Raw genomic sequence first — 16281 nt, 5'->3', positions numbered from 1 at the left:
TTTAAAGACAATGTTGCTCTAAGAAAGCAACCATTTATACATGAGTGGCTGGCTAAGTACAATTGGCTTGCATATTCAAATGTGCAGAAAGGCGCATTATGTATACAATGCGTTTTATTTAAGCATTATGTTGATAGGGGTGTGTAAGGTGGGTTCATGATCTGACCTTTCACCAAATTCAAGCAATTTCACAAAAATGACAAGGTTCATTCGAGCTGTAAGTGGCACCAAGAGGCTGTTGAAAAGTCCAGCAACTTATTATCAATTATTAATAACAGGAAAAAAGGTGTGAATTTACTTCTTAACCAGGATTTGGCCCAGCAAACAGAAGAAAATTGAAAAACTCAAATCCGTCATATCAACAATAATTTTTGTGCAATACACCACCTGCCACTGATAGTAAAAACAGACAAAACTGCTCTTTTTAATGATTTATTAAAATTCAGGCAGGAAGCTGGTGATTTAGTTTTACTGCATCATTTGAATGATGGCATGAAAATTGCAAGCTATGTGTCTCATAGGACCCAAAATGAAATTGTTGATATTTGTGTCACATCCTTAAGGTCTACAATAATTGAAGATGTTAAGAAAAACAAGATGTTTTCCATTTTAGCTGATGAGACCATGGATGTGGCTGGAGTCGAACAACTATCTTTGGGTGTGAGATATTTTGAGAGCAGTACAAAATGTATCAGGGAAAATTTCCTCAGCTTCACTCCATTATCAAACAGCCCAAACGCACAGAACATTGTGAGCGCAGTAAAGAAAAAAATTTCTGAGTAGGGACTTGATCTTAGCGATGCTGTTGGGCAAGGGTATGACAGCTGCAGTACAATGGCTGGCCTTATTCCAGGGGTACATAAAAAAATTTCCAATGAATTTCCCATGGCCCAGTATTTTCACTGTTCCAGCCATCGCCTAAACTTAGTTGTTAACAACTTAAATAACATTTCACAGGTAAGAAATACCATGGGAACAATTGAAGAAATCATCAAGTTATTTTGTGAGAATGGTCAGAGACGTTTAGTTGTAGGTGTCACTTTACAGAAGCTATGCAAACAAGATGGACTGAAAAATACCATGCAATTAGAAAATTTAATACTATGTTTACCAATATTGCACAATCCCTGGAAAAGTTATTGTTGGTAGGAAATAGGGACACAAAGAAAAAAGCTTATCAGCTCCACTGTGCCATCACAACCACGACATTTATTGTCTGCTCAGAGATAATTGCTAGATATTCCAGCAAGCTTGAGGTAGTCAGCCAGATGCTGCAGAGAGTAGAAGTCAGTCAACTGAAAGTGTTGAGCCACATTCAACTGTTAACCAACCTTTTTCAAGCTGACCAAAGCAATAGTGAACTTCTATTCAAATAAATTATGGTGGCTGTGCAGCATAGGTCCAAAGTTGTAGGAGTAACACTCATAATATGAAGAATAGTCAGTAACAATCTCACAGGGCTAATCAACCACATAAAACAATTCAGGACTATTTTAGAAAATCAATATTCATCCCATACTTAGATTCAGTTATTGAATCTTTGATGGAAAGGTTTTCTGAAATGAACCAAACAGCATTTGAGGTATTTAAACAGCACCCTAAAATTTTACTAAAAATGCAAAAAGATGAATACATGGGATCAATGAAGAATGTATGCCAAATTTTTGGACAATTTTATTGATCAGTTGGCAACATGGCAACTCTGGAAAAACACTAAAGTGACTGCAGACCTAGATAAAATGCTTTTAATTGATCTCCTAGAGCACGAGCACACCATCTTCCTAAATTCATTCTTGAAAGCCATTAAAATTGCTCTTTGTCTTCCACCAACTATATTACCTTAAATCCTTAAATCGCACTTGCTAGCGATAGGACGAATCCTGTGTCCGCCAGCTTCAGTGATGATAGTTAATCATCACTGATCATCTGGGGCGTCCAAAATGGTGCACCACGGTTAGTTGAGCCACTCCCTATCCACTGAGGACTTGAACGCATCCACGCTGGTAGAGATTACTGTTTTTTCACTAAGGGAGTTCAACAAGCTGACAACTCTATTTGAGAAGAACTTGTTCCTTAGTCTGGTGTTGGCTCGTTTTTGGAAAAGCTTTTGAGAATGACCACGAGTTCTGTTTGAGTTCTGTTTATATGTACCATCAAAAGGTCTTTCAGGCAAAAAAGAGATAATTCTCTAATAAGGTACTTATCTACCTCACAGAAAATTTTACATAAATGTCTGTAGTCTAAAAGAATTGAAAAAAAAAATGGTCTTCACCAATAATAGTTCTGTCATGATTGTAAACAGAGGCATTCAAAGGGGTTGAGAGGCAACTGGGACAGCTGTCCCAGGTGCTATGGGGGGGGGGGGGGGGTCCAAGGCTAGAGGTATGACCTTTCTGATCAAATTTTTCACATTGATTTGGCTATTTTGCTTACAATTTGAGTCGAGAGGGGAGGCACTTTAATTTTGCTCTGGGAACCACCAGCCCTAGCAACCACTCTGATTGGAAGTTAATGCTTCAGAAAGTTGAGGGTTTTAGCATTAGAAGCTCTAAATTCGTTGGTATTTTTTTCCATGACCACACTGCCTTTTCTATGACAAAATCAATAAGAGTTCCCAATAGGGACAGGTCCTTTTATTAGATAGTGAAACAAAAATATAAACAAAAGCTCTAAATATTTTGATGACACAGTCACTGTCTAATAAAAGGACCTATCCCTATTTGGAACTCTTATTGATTTCAAAGCTCTATTACTAGGCTTTTGTAAGAGAGGGTCAGGTGTAAGTGAAAACATTGATAGTTTAGCAGTTGAGTAAAGATTTGCAGTTTTGTCACTAACAAGTCCTAGGCTATTAAATATAGCAAAGTTCTGGGAATATATTCTGAATATGCCACAAGTGTCGCTATTTAAACTGGCTTAGAAGTTTTTATGTCTCCAAGTTTGCAGCCTATAAAGGTAAGGAAGATTTCAAAAAATTGTGGAGTGAGAGAAATATAAAATAATGAATTGGGTATAGATAATGAGGTGGCTAAAAATTGGCAATCTTGATCAATATTTTACATGACCACAAGGTGCATATTTGGCAGTACAAAGGGAATCTCTCAGAAACCCTATGACTCAGCTTAGTTGCAAAGGAAACATGGGGTAAGGGGAGGGAGGTTCAAAAGTCAATTTAGGAAACAAGGAAATAACCTTCAGTAGTGAGTTGAAGATGAATAGTTTACTTCTTGGTGCAAGAAGGAATTATTAAGGGATATGGAAAGGGCTGCATAGTCCTTATTTTTACCAGTCCTTATTTTACCCCATGTTTGGAGGTATTGATCAGAGAGTAGGTCAAATGATGTTTGTACATGAAGAATTGAATTAAAGGGAAAAGGAATTGTAAGGAGATAGGTTTCATGAAAGATGGCTTGCGAGTATGAAGAGAAATGAGTGTTTTGTAAGTGTGGATGAGTGATGAGTTGTTCTTTTACTTGGCATGTTTTTTTCTTTCTTTTTTTTGTGTTTATCTTACTTAAAATGTAATTTTTTATTTTATATTGCCATGAATTTAGGGTTCTTACAGCAATAAAATTATCTTTATTTGTCATTTTCAAATAATATCTTGTTCTTTATAAACAATTTTTCTTATGAGTTCAACTTCACATCAGATATATTTTGAGTTTTAAAACACATTATAAGCTTAACCCCTATTCCAAAGTATTCCTGTGTTTTTTGTCTTTTTTTTATTGTATGTTTCTTGCAATTTTGTTGGGTCTTTAGATAATTTGTTTCCAATGCCCTATTTCTAATAATAAAAATAAGTCAATCCCAACTATAAAATATAACATCACAATACACCCCAGACCACTTATGTTTACAATTTTCAGCATGCTCAAAAGAGTTAAAACATGGATGAAAAGTGCAATGTCACACTCTCTTAGTGGATTATGCCTCTCATCTGTCCATAAAGAAAAAGTAAAAACTGAAGGAGAAGCCTATGTCAAAAAGTGATAAATTTATTTGGCATGAATCCTTGCCATTTGAAATTTTCCTGAATTTTTTTTTATTTTGAAAGTAAATAATAAGTTTTGTCATTTGTATATCTGTCTTTGTTTATCTCTGTACTCAGGTGTCAATATCATGATGATAAAATAGGAAATTTTGTCACAATCCAGTCTACAATTTGAAACCCTTCTCAAGATTGCAACCAGCTTAATATAACATATTCTTGAACTTTTGAAAAAGCTTTTACCCAGATCCATAGCTGCTTAATTGGCAGTATTTAATGCAATGAACATGCCAAACAGGGCATTATTGAAAGTTGTCTTTTTACAATGGTTCTATAGTGAAAGAAGTATATTGTCATCAACAATATACTTCTTTGTATTTTTTTACTACAAAATTTATTTCTTCTCTAATCTCTGCTATTCTGGTATCTGCCCTCCCTCCTAAAAAATTTTCTGCAGGCACCCTTGCCTATATATACCAATTCAGGTATATATTTACTTATTAGGGGTGGGAGGGGGTAAAGTTTAAACTTACCTCTCACTTGCATAAGAAATAAACTAGACCCCCCCCCCCCTAATGTGCAAAAATATACCCTGAATTGGTATATATAGGGGTGGGGGTAAAATTTATTTCTAACAAAAATGATTGTTATATTTGGACAGAGCATAAAAAAAAAAATTGAGTAGTAGGCTATGTTTACTTTATTTGTAAGTCAATAACATGACCTGCTAAAGAATTACCTAATTTGCATATTAAGAAGTAAGAATTGTTTTTTAACATGTCTCCTTACAACCAGGAGGGTTGTAAATTTATACCCAGTTTTGCAGTAAATTTTTACCAAATCATATTATTGAGAAACAACTAAAGTGAATATACTAGTTGATGCCTTTTTTTATGCTGATTATAAATATAATAATCATTTTTGGGGCAATATATACCAAATCATATTTTTGATTTATGACCAAATTTAAAACACCATTTTTTGCATTTTTTTTTGGTGATTACTAATCTAATAAGAATTTATATCGGAAATTAATTTCAGCCCCCCCCCCCCTATATATGCCAATTGAGGGTTAGGTTAGGTATAGCCTATATAGGGGGGCTGAAATTCATTTCCGATAGAAATGCTTATTATATTTATAATCAGCATAAAAAAAGGCATCAAATGGTGTATTCACTTTATTTGAAACTCAGTAATATGATTTGGTATAGGCTATATTGACCCATTTTTGTTGGAAAGGAATTTTGGTCAATATATACCAAATCATATTATTGAGTTAGGACTAAAGTGAATACACCATTCGATGCCTTTTTTTATGTTGATTACAAATATAATTATCATTTCTATCGGAAATTAATTTCAGCCCCCCCCCCTATATATGCCAATTCAGGTTTAGGTTGGGTTAGGTTTGGCTAGGTATAGCCTATACAGGGGGGGGCTGAAATTCATTTCTGATAGAAATGCTTATTATATTTGTAATCAGCATAAAAAAGGCATCAAATGGTGTATTCACTTTATTTGAAACTCAATAATATGATTTGGTATATATTGACTGGAATTTTAGCCCCCCCCCCCTAACCTAACCCCCACCCCCAAATTCACAAATATATATCCTGAATTGACATATATAGGGGGGGGAGGCTAAAAGAAATGATTATTATATTTGGAATCAGCACAAAAAAAGGCATTGAATGGTATATTCACTTTATTTGTAAGTCAATAATATGATTTGGTAAAAATTTACCAATTTTGCTTAAGGTGAAACACTGTCAATTTTTACATTAAACGCTAAGCTGGATTGAACCAATTCTGGCATTTTTTAAACACACTGGTTGATGCAAAAAATGTCTTAACTTTATCTAACTTCTTCTTTCCAGGATAGGCTAAGCCTAAAAATGAAGTGATCATTTAAAATGTTATAAATGAGCATCCCAAACAATTTTATGTTTACCCTGATGAATGAAAATCTTCTTAGTTCTGTAAAACTTTAGTCAGAGGTTGGCTAAAAGGCCCATCACATTCAGAGTTTGGTTGTGGTAGGATAAAAAACTAATTTCAGAGGTAGCCTAAGCCTATGGTTTGAACTACAAATATTCCCATAAAGTATCAATTACTTTTCAAAGTAAGAAAGTTAAACAAAATTTATGAGAAAAAATGTTGTTACAAATTAACCTGAATTTTCGAGTTTATTAAATGCAATATTCTATGCACAGAATTTTATCAACTTTCTATTTGACTAAGAGTAATTATCTCCCACCCATTTTTAATTCACTAGAATTAAATATAATTAAATATCAAACAGTTCGTGGTAACGAACTGCAAGTAACCCGGCTCAATAATAACTGAAACTCTAAAAAACGAAAAAAATATATTTGGAAACCAATAGATACGTCAAAAGAATCAGATTTTAATTTTGATTTCAAATATACAAGTTTCATCAAGTTTAAATCTACCCATCAAAAGTTACACGCCTGAGAAAATATGCCTGATTTTCGAAAAAAAAGGGGGAAACATCCCCTAAAAGTTATAGAACCTTAATGAAAATCACACTCGGCATCTTATTTTCAAACAGTTCGTGGTAACGAACTGTAAGTAAGGAGCAACTCGGCTTAATAGTAACCGAAACTCTAAACAAAGGAATTTTGATGCCAATAGATACGTCAAAAGAATCAGATTTTAATTCCGATTTCAAATATACAAGTTTCATCGAGTTTAGTTCTACCCATCAAAAGTAACACGCCTGAGAAAATTTGCCTGATTTTCGAAAAAAGGGGGAAACACCCCCTAACAGTTATAGAACCTTAATGAAAATCACACCATCAGATTCAGCGTATCAGAGAATTCCACTGTAGAGGTATGAATCTCCTATCTGTAAAAATGTGGAATTTTGTATTTTTTGCCAGAAGAAAATCACGGATGCATGTTTATTTGTTTTTTTGTATTTTTTTTTTGTTTTTTTTTTCTCAGCGGTAATCGTATAGACCCAGTGGTCCTAGAATATCGTGAGAGGGGTCATTCGAACGTAAATTTAAAGTTCTAGTGCCCTTTTTAAATGATCAAAAAATGGAGCAACTAGGCCCCCTCCCACGCTCATTTTTTCCCAAAGTCACCCAATCAAACTTTTGAGACGGCCATTTTGTTCAGCATGGTCGAAAATATAATACCTATGTCTTTTAAGATGAGTTCATCCCCCAAAGTCCCCAGGGGGAGGGCTGAAAGTTATGAACTTTACCCTGTGTTTACATATAGCATTGGTTATTGGGAAGTATACAGCTGTTTTCAAGGGATTTTTTTATGGTAGTGGCGGGGGGGTCGGGGTGCTATGTGGGAGGATCTTTCCATGGAGGAAGTTTGCATGGGGGAAGGGACATATATGAAGGGGGTGCCAGATTTTCCAGCATTATTTAAAAAAACGATCAGAAATTAAATAAAAACAACAACAAGTTTTTCAGCTGAAAGTAAGGATCAACATCAAAACTTAAAACGAACAGAAATTATTACGTATATGATTGGGTTCGCCCCCAAGTCAATACCTCGCTCTTTAACCCAAAGATTTTTTATTACTTTCATAAGAGCTATTTATTCTAATTACGGGCTTTGTGATTAAGGGGTCATTTTTTAAGAATTGGAACAAAATTCGAACTTTAGTGGAAAGAGCGAGGTATTGACTAGGAGAAGAACCCACTAATATATGCATCAAAAATATATGGATATAGAAGTTCGTTTCGTAAGTTAATTCGTAAGTTACGAATATTTATTACTAATAAAAACGTTCGTAAATAAAATCAAACAACTTTCGAGAAAACCATTTAACCAATTAAAAGTAAAATTAATATGCAAATTTTGTTTTAATTATTCATGTATGGTGAACCAAAATCAAAATTTGTATTAATTCAGAAACGTTCAAAAATTAAATAAAAAAAAAACTAAATAAAAAATTAAATAAAAAAAAATAATAAAAAAAAAAGTTTTTTAACTGAAAGTAAGGAGTGACAATAAAACTTAAAACGAACAGAAATTATTCCGTGTATGAAAGGGGCCATCCCCTCCTCAACGCCTCGCTCTTTACGCTAAAGTTTGACTCTTTCTCACAACTCTATTTTTTTAAACAATAAAAAACTTTAGCGTAAAGAGCGAGGTGTTTAACAGGGGACAGCCCCTTTCATATACGGAATAATTTCTGTTCGTTTTAAGTTTTATTGTCACTCCTTACTTTCAGTTAAAAAAAATTTGCTTCTACAAATGAGGAACAGAAATAAACAGTGGGTTGGGCCTAATATATTTAATATCGTTGATGTGGAACAGATTTCAGTCGAAAAATTAATCATCATTAATTATGATCATGTACCGTGAGTAGAAAGTAAAATATTTTAAATCTTCTCTTTAAATATAAGAAACTTATTTCCATCTGAAAATACTTTCGAGATAAGTTAGACTCCCCTTCATTGTGTTTCAATCCCATTTCAAACTTTCGTCTAATTCCTAACAATGAAGAAAAACTGCAATTTATTCTCAATCAGAAATCCCTTTAAAATACCAAGAAAAAAAGATGATTATATTCGCATACCAGTTTGACGAATTTCAAGCATACTTTGTCGTACTTTGTAGAATTTCACGATGTTTGTTTTACAGAACAAAAGAGACTTGAACATTCCCAAATGCTCTTGACAGATTTAAAAAGCAAAAAAATTTGGGTTGATTCGCAAGATAAAGCAAGCACCCACTATTGAAATCAGAAATGAGACGGATTTTAATTTCGCGAAATGTGCTTGACGAAATTGTGGGACATTGTTTTAAACAAAGTTTGAAGTTCTCTTAGGAATGTGATAATTTGTATGACCAAAAATAGTGATAAAAATTATTGGACTATCAGACAGCATAATGATATTATTTTGTCAGCATAATAAGGTTGTGGGGGTGCCCCAAAAGGAGTTGGGTCAATCGTGAAACAGTTATTATTGCTCAGAAGCAAACAAAGTGTTATATAGGAGTGAAGAATAGGATTGGGGGGAAATTCAAGTCATATTATTCGATTCATAGAATCCAAGTCTGTATGCACGATTGAATCAGAAGATTTGTAAAGTGATATACTCGTATATTGCTGTATGTACCAAATGTAAGTCACAATAAATCTATTACTTTCTTATTTGTGTTTTTCTTTCATATATATCTGTATCTCGATACAGGGTAGGTAACTAGTTCGAGTGTCTCCAGTAATCGTTCTCATAGGGAATCTAATCTTCATGTAATATTAAAGGAACTTGGTAAAGAGTTGACCCTGGACGTCATGACTACGCTTCTATGCTAGGAGTTCTTCAACAGTAACTTCAAGAGTCCATCCTTTTCCCCATTACATTTGGCGCAATGCTCAACTTTAATTAACCAGTTAATGCCCTCACTATAAGAATTATCATTAAAATCCCCCCACGATAAATGCCTAATATAGTAAATCAACCCCCAACGATAAATAATCTATTAATTCAAAATCCCCCACGATAAATGGCGTGGCGACTGTAAAATTGGAGGAAAACATGGGAACTAGTTATACTACATTTTTTTTCTCTATTTTAAAAATCTTGAAAGATACAGACTTATAAGTAAAAGTGTCTAAGCCTAGAATCCCTAAGCTATTAATAGGGACACCCTGTTAGAATATCTCGCATAGGAGGTAAATTGTAGCTCTAACTGGAGTAAGCTAAGTAAAAATGGTTTTTGTGTAATTTTATAAATTACAAAACAAATTTTCAAAAAAACTGCAAATATGTCAGAAAATCTAAGTGAACTATTAATTGCGCAAAAACTAGTCACAAAAAATGTCGAAATAACAAAAGCTCTACCTCAATATGACGGTTTATAAGATGTAGACGAATTCAATATCCTATTGGCCCAATTTGTAGAGATAACTAAAACAGAGCTAAAATCACTGGTAGGCAGGTCACTCTTAAGATTGAGAGGGCAAGCTTTGCCTTCCTAAAACAAATTGAAAATACTGTAGGGGAAGATAAAAATTTCTCAATAAATTCGGTAGTCAAAATGCTAACAGCGTTCCGAGATAGATTTATATAAACAAGCTTAACAAATAAGTTAAAACACGATACAGTATCCTTTGATCATACACAAAACGTGAGAGAATATTTACACAGTGTGAGGGTTTCAGTCGAAGCAAAATTTGGAAAAGGGTCCGGAGAGCTATTGGAAAAAATTATACTACATGCCTTCTTACAAGGACTGACCCCAATTTATACCGAATGATAATATCTAAACACATTCAAACATTGGACTTGGCGGTTCAGGAGGTGGAAAGCCTGATAGAAATTGACACAATTATGGCAAACCACAATAAGTCAAGAATAAATAGCGTAGGTGAATCAACCGCAAGACCGTCACGCGAGGTTTCATCTGCTTTCTTTTCAAGGGATAATTCCCCAGCACCAAATAAAAATAAATCGCAAGAACCCGTTAGGCAAAGAACCGTACGTTTTCAGCCTACTAAAACAACTAGTTACGAAAATAATTCAACAATAAAAAGATGCTATACATGTAACTCTCCCGGGCATATCGCAAGAGAGTGCCGTTTTCGAAATAATTACGGCCCAACAGCACCACATTAAGACAACTGTTTGTTCTGGAGAAAAAATTTAAAGGCCAATGGATCAGGAATTTATAGACGTGGAGAATTACGCCTACCATTACCCCACAACGCGTACCAACAGGGTTTGTAACAGGGTTGTCTCACTTCTTGCTACGTAGAGGACATTGTATCGCCAGAAACTTGCCCTCCTCCCAGAGTAAGAAAGTAAATTCGCACAAAAAGTGGATTGAATCCGCAAAAGCAAAAATAGGCGATATGCAACAATATAGGTCGAATGAAATTATGGGAATAGTGGAATTATGGAAGAAAGTAGTAAACCCCAATGCGGTTCATGCTCAACCAACCTTATTCGCGGAAGACATGACGCAACATAGCGCCCGTCTAAACCTAATAGAAAAAGATTTCAAAGAGGAATATGATGGGTTCACAGTACGGAAAACAAAAGTCCCTCCCAAAACGATGCAAAGAATTCAAATTTCACAAATGACCGAACCGGTAAACGACAGTTCTAAAATATGGTTTGCGTCTCCGTCAGATGAAATCCCCGAGAATCTGTTATGCGAAGAACAGATTATACCGTACGAAAAAGGGGAAAGTTTTATTTGGGTAACTAATACCCATGAAAATGATAAAATTGCCAAAAAAAAGAAACATGCCTAGTTCAAATTCAAATTATCTCAGAACGTGACTTAGAAAAGTGAAAAAATTCCAAATGAAACCTAGTTAACAGTATAAATACCTCAAATGACAAATACCCGCTAACTAAATCACAATTTTTAAACAAATTTAACATGGACCATATTACTGAGATAGAAATAAAGAAAAAATTTTGCGAGTTATAATGGAATTTTAAAGATTTGTTTTCCATATTTGAAAATGATATCGGACTAATACCGTTTTATGAACACTCAATTCAAACCGCAGGATTACCGGTCGCGAAACAGCCATATCGTATCCCGTACAAGCACAAGAATTGGTTAAAACATAAAATTCACGAATTAGAAAAAAAATAATATTATACGCCCCAGTATAAGCCCATATTCAGCACATATCATCTTAGTCCCCAAAAAAAGGTGACCAAAGACTTTTAGTAGACTATAGAGCTCTTAATAAACAAGTTGTTAGTGATAAATTTCCCAGGATTACCGGTCGCGACGCAGCCATATCGTATCCCGTACAATTATAAGAATTGGTTAAAAATAAAATTCACGAATTAGAAAATAATAATATTAAACGCCCCAGTATAAGCCCGTATTCAGCACATATCATCTTAGTCCCCAAAAAAAGGTGACCAAAGACTTTTAGTAGACTATAGAGCTCTTAATAAAAAAGTTGTTAGTGATAAATTTCCCTTACTAAGAATAGACGTAATTCTTGATTCTATCTCGAGTAAAAAAAAAATTTCACTTCCTTAGATCTTTCCCAAGGCTATTACCAAGTAAAAATTGCGGAGAAAGATGTGTCTATAAAACCGCGTTTTCTACAACTGAACGCAACTCCTATGAATGCTTAAGAGTACCTTTTGGACTTAAGACAAGTTCAAGCGCGTTATGTAGACCCTTGTTACACCTATTAAGAGGATTAAAGAATATCATTCACTTCGTTGACGATGTGATATGCGTAGATGAAAATGCAGAAGAACATTTAGCGACATTAGCTAAAGTGTTTGAGAAATTCAGAGAGGGTAATTTATAATGCCGGCCTGAAAAAGTAAATTTATTCCAACATAAAATCAAATTTTTAGGAGTAGTGGTGACTCAAGGTCAGATATTCCCAGACCCCGACAAAATAAAATGTGTTGAAAATCTTATACCCTTTCGAACTATGAAGCAATTAAGAGGAATTTTAGGCCTTTGTGGTTACTTTAGAAAATTCATACGCAATTAGGCCGAAACTGCGAAACCCCTAACGGAATTAACTAAAGGGAACTCCCAAAATAATAATTCGTAAAATATTACTTGGTCCCAGGAAGCTCAAACTTCCTTGGACCGTCTCAAGAAGACACTAACATCTGAACCAATATTATCGTTACCTGATTTCCAAAGCGGACAATTCGTGGTCACAACTTATGCCAGTTCAAAGGGCATTAGTCCAATTTTCTCTCAAATAATTCCTGTAAAACATTCTGACCCTCTATAGGGAACGTCTAATCAGAAAGAAGAAGAAAGAGCCATATGCTACTCAAGCAAAACTCTGTCGAAAGGCGAAAGTAATTATTCCGCCACAAACTTAGACCCGTTGTCTATAATCCACCGTTTGGCAAATTTAGACACTATTTAGTGGGTCGAAAATTTAAGTTACGTTCAGACCACAGAAGTCTGCAATACTTGCGCACTTTCAAAAACCCCACTGGAATTCTAGCTAGAGGGATTATGAAAATCTAAGACCTAGATTATGAATTTGAATAATTAAAAGGTAAACAAAACACAGCTTGTGATTACTTGAGTAGATTCCCAGAAAATATCCCGTCGGAAGCCGAACATGAAGAAATTAATGCAATCAATACTAAGAGTAAACATGAATACAAGAAAAACAAACCCAAAGACACAATAGAAGAAAATGAGAATAACTATTGCCCCTTATCCTTGAAAAATGTAAAAGAAAATCAAAATAAGGATGAAATGTCTCTAGCACTTATAATTATTTTGTGAATTATAGTAAATTACCCGATAAATTCAAAACTCTTGGAAAAGAAATAGATAATTATGATCTTGACGAAGAAATCCTATGCAGAATTGTGACAGCTGAGGGAAAGAGAAACCAAACCTCAATAATCCCTGTAGTAACCCAGAACTTAGTAATACCTGCGCTCGAATTCTTTCATTTGGATACAGGCGGACATTTCGGAATAACCAAAACCTTCGATAAATTAAAACAATATTTATATGTCCTGTTGGCGTTAACAATACTTAAGGACTTTGTAAGGAGATGCAAACCCTATAACTTGAGAAAAAACCCCAAGTTTATCCTATCCCCCCAATGGGAAGAGTTCCAGTAGCAAGGTTTCCTTTCGATATTATCTCATTTGACCTATACGGAACCGTGGAGGCTTACCTGTTTCTAACAGAGGCCTTACTTGTATTCTTTCAGTTATAAATTACTTTTCCAGATTTACTTTTACTAAAGCATTAAAAAATCAAGGCGCATACGCCACGAACAAGGCGTTAGCGAAATTGTTTTTAAAATTTGGAATACCTAACGTGGTAATAAGTGATAACGGAAGTAACTTTATTTCCAAGGTAACAAAAAAGGCAATGAATTTTCTTAACGTAGAGAAATTAGTGACATCTCTATATCACCCACAAACCAATGGTAAAAGAGAAAATAGGCATAAAATATTTTTGAATGTTTTGAGCATTTACACAAAAGACAACAAGAACGACTGGGATCAATTCTTACCATATCAAACCAACGTAATTAATTCTGCTTATTCAGAGACAACTAGAGAAAGTCCTTTTTATTTATTATTTGGCCGTGACTTCAGATTACCTTATGAAGACATCAATGAGTCCCGACAATATCATAATAACACAGAGGATTACAAACAAGAGCTCATAAATAGAATGAGGAAAACTTAAAAGATAGTTAGGCAAGAGTTGGAAAAATCCAAAATAAGTCAAGAACTAAGAAACTTAACCAAAGTTGAGGGCGAGATAGATTTTAAGATATAGGATTGCGTCAACCTATTTGGAATCAGCATAAAAAAAGGCATTGAGTGGTATAGTCACTTTATTTGTAAGTCAATAATATGATTTGGTAAAATTTTACCAATTTTGCTTAAGGTGAAACACTGTAAATTTGTACATTAAACTCTAAGCTGGATTGAACCAAGTCTAGCATTTGTTAAACAAACTGGTTGATGCAAAAAATGTCTTAACTGTATCTAACTTCTTCTTTCCAGGATAGGCTAAGCCTAAAAATGAAGTGATCATTTAAAATGTTATAAAAAAGCATCCCAAACAGTTTTATGTTTACCCTGATGAATGAAAATCCTCTTAGTTCTGTAAAACTTTAGTCAGAGGTTGGCTAAAAGGCCCATCATTATCAGAGTTTGGTTGTGGTAGGCTAAGAAACTAATTTCAGAGGTAGCCTAAGCCTATGGTTTTATTTACAAATATTCCCATAAAGTATCAATTATTTTTCATAGTAAGAAAGTTAAACAAAATTTATTAGAAAAAATTTTGTTACAAATTAACCTGAATTTTCTAGTTTATTAAATGCAATATGCTATGCACAGAATTTTATCAACTTTCTATTTGACTAAGAGTACTTATCTCCCCCCCCCCATTTTTAATTCACTAGAATTAAATATAATTAAATATCAAACAGTTCGTGGTAACGAACTGCAAGCAAGGAGCGATTCGGCTCAATAGTAACCGAAACTCTAAAAAACGGAACAAATAGATTTGGAAACCAATAGATACATCAAAAGAATCATATTTTAATTCTGATTTCAAATATACAAGTTTCATCAAGTTTAAGTCTACCCATCAAAAGTTATGCGCCTGAGAAAATTTGCCTGATTTTCAAAAAAAAAGGGGGAAACATCCCCTAAAAGTTATAGAACCTTAATGAAAATCACACTCGGCATCTTATTTTCAAACAGTTCGTGGTAACGAACTGTAAGTAAGAAGCAAACCAGCTTAATAATAACCGAAACTCTAAACAAAAGGATTTTGATACTAATAGATACCTCAAAAGAATCAGATTTTAATTCTGATTTCAAATATACAAGTTTAATCAAGTTTAGTTCTACCCATCAAAAGTTATACGACTCAGAAAATTTACCTGATTTTCGAAAAAAGGGGGAAACACCCCCTAACAGTTATAGGACCTTAATGAAAGTCATACCCTCAGATTGAGTGTATCAGAGAATTCCACTGTAGAGGTATCAATCTCCTATCTGCAAAAATGTGGAATTTTGTATTTTTTGCCAGAAGAAAATCACGTATGCATGTTTATTTGTTTTTTTTGTATTTTTTTTGTTTTTTTTTCTCAGCGGTAATCGTATCGACCCAGTGATCCTAGAATATCGTGGGAGGGGTCATTCGAACGTAAATTTAAAGTTCTAGTGCCCTTTTTAAATGATCAAAAAATGGAGCAACTAGGCCCCCTCCCACGCTAATTTTTTTCCCAAAGTCACCCAATCAAACTTTTGAGACAGCCATTTTGTTCAGCATGGTAGAAAATATACTACCTATGTCTTTTAGGATCAGTTCATCCCCCGAAGTCCCCAGGGGGAGGGCTGAAAGTTATGAACTTTACCCAATGTTTACATATAGCATTGGTTATTGGGAAGTATACAGCCGTTTTCAAGGTAATTTTTTTCGGGTAGTGGCGGGGGGGGGGGTTTGGTGCTATGTGGGAGGATCTTTCCATGGAGGAAGTTTGCATGGGGGAAGGGACATATATGAAGGGGGTTAAGGATTTTCCAGCATTATTTAAAAAACGATCAGAAATTAAATAAAAAAAACAAGTTTTTCAACTGAAAGTAAGGAGCAACATCAAAATTTAAAACGAACAGAAATTATTACGTATATGATTGGGTTCGCCCCCTAGTCAATACCTCGCTCTTTAACCCAAAGATGTTTTAGTTCTTTCATAAGAGCTATTTATTCTAGTTACGGGCTTTGTGATTAAGGGGTCATTTTTAAAGAATTGGAACAAAATTCGAACTTTAGTGTAAAGAGCGAGGTAT

The 16281-nt window shown here is 34.4% G+C and overlaps 1 protein-coding gene across 2 annotated transcripts in view; it reads right to left on the bottom strand.

Annotated features, from left to right (window-relative positions):
• Window positions 1-16281, bottom strand: part of LOC148945701 (uncharacterized) — a 180497-nt gene that overhangs the window by 130601 nt on the left and 33615 nt on the right. Inside the window, exon 1 of one of the 2 annotated variants that reach the window (XM_089098022.1) lies at window positions 6164-6186. The exons of the other annotated variant lie outside the window; for it this stretch is intronic. The gene's annotated coding sequence lies outside the window, so the exon portion shown is untranslated. Of the gene's footprint in view, window positions 1-6163; window positions 6187-16281 lie in introns of those variants that run through there. 2 annotated transcript variants of the gene reach the window in all.

This window comes from Artemia sp. Qi Xiang Cuo, chromosome 12 (genome assembly GCF_049724085.1).
Source record: "Artemia sp. Qi Xiang Cuo chromosome 12, ASM4972408v1, whole genome shotgun sequence".
Lineage (NCBI taxonomy): Eukaryota > Metazoa > Arthropoda > Branchiopoda > Anostraca > Artemiidae > Artemia > Artemia sp. Qi Xiang Cuo.
This window is presented reverse-complemented; position numbering and strand designations above follow the sequence as displayed.